Below are 1331 nucleotides of genomic sequence, written 5' to 3' on the forward strand. Positions count from 1 at the left end.
ACCCCAATTACTGCTCTTCATTTCTGATTCAATCACAGTTTTGGGTTTTTTCTTACAACTCTTATCAACTCCAGTATCAATTTTAATTTCTTGAGTACTAAGGTTAAATCTTCCTGATAGAAACTGTATTAATCTTTCAATAAGAGGTCCCTGCTTTTGAGGATCAAGCTCCTGTGAAGGCTTCTGAGCCATCTCTTGGTTATTCAAACCAACTGCAGTGAGAACAGAGACTAGGTTTTTGCCTCTTTGGCTAGGTCTGTTCTCCTGCTGTGAGGCTGCTAGATAAAGGCGATTTCTCTCAAAGATCTTCTTTGCTCCAGTAGGCAGACACCTTGCCTACCACGCTCTGCTATGAGGGCTCTGCATCAAGCTTCTTCCACTATTTTCCCGCCGGGAAGTCTTTGCTAATGGCGACCCTTCACTGTTGATTTTTGAACGACATTGGCTCGCCCAATGAGTTCCCTTCCTACAATGGAGGCAGAGTTCAGGTTCGTTTAAACCCGATCTCCATGGTCCTGGCCCATGCTCTGACATTGGCCGCAGCCTGCTCTGCCTACACTCTTTTGAAGATGACTTGTCTTCCCACAACTAAAGCACTTTCTTCCAGGTCTGATATAGTTTGCCAATGAAGCTGCCATGAGGTCTGCCTTGTATTCCTCTGCCTCTACATTCCTGCATATCCTAAAATAACCCAGCAAAGTGCCCTGTTCGCTGTAGGGATGCAAGGCATTTTTACAGTGCTTATTAGAGAAATCATAAGATAGCTTGTGCACTAGGTCTCTTACTGCCTGAACATTCTTCACACATTTGGAAATAGCATCTTCCAGTCGGGACACAAAGTCAGCGTAACGCTCATCATTCTGTTGTCTTATAGCCCTGTAACGCGGCGTTCTCTCTTCTGATGGAATTATCTTTTCCCAGGCCCTTAAGCAAACCTCATGTATCTGTCCTATTGTCTGTTCAGTAAACTGTAGTTGAGACTCAACTGTAATATAATTTGCAGCCCCTAGCAATTGATGAATTCCTATATCTATCCCATCCTCAGCATTCTTCCCAGCTCTTGCAAGGGCTGCTTCCTTCCATAGCATTTGATATCACAAGCATTCTGAAGAGTAAAGACAAATTCTCACTAAAGCTTTCCAATCTGTAGGGGTCCAGCTGTCAGACTCTGCTAGAGCCCTTATCATGCTAATTACAAAATGGGAGTCTGGGCCGTAGTCATTGATTGCCTGCTTGAGATCTTTTAGCAACTTAAAAGGCAAAGGCACTGTGAATTCCTTTTGGTTCTAACAGGATAAGACATCTTGCATTCTAAATCTTCTTCTGCAATC

The sequence above is a fragment of the Tenrec ecaudatus genome, unplaced genomic scaffold, assembly GCF_050624435.1.
Source record: "Tenrec ecaudatus isolate mTenEca1 unplaced genomic scaffold, mTenEca1.hap1 Scaffold_121, whole genome shotgun sequence".
NCBI classification, from domain to species: domain Eukaryota; kingdom Metazoa; phylum Chordata; class Mammalia; order Afrosoricida; family Tenrecidae; genus Tenrec; species Tenrec ecaudatus.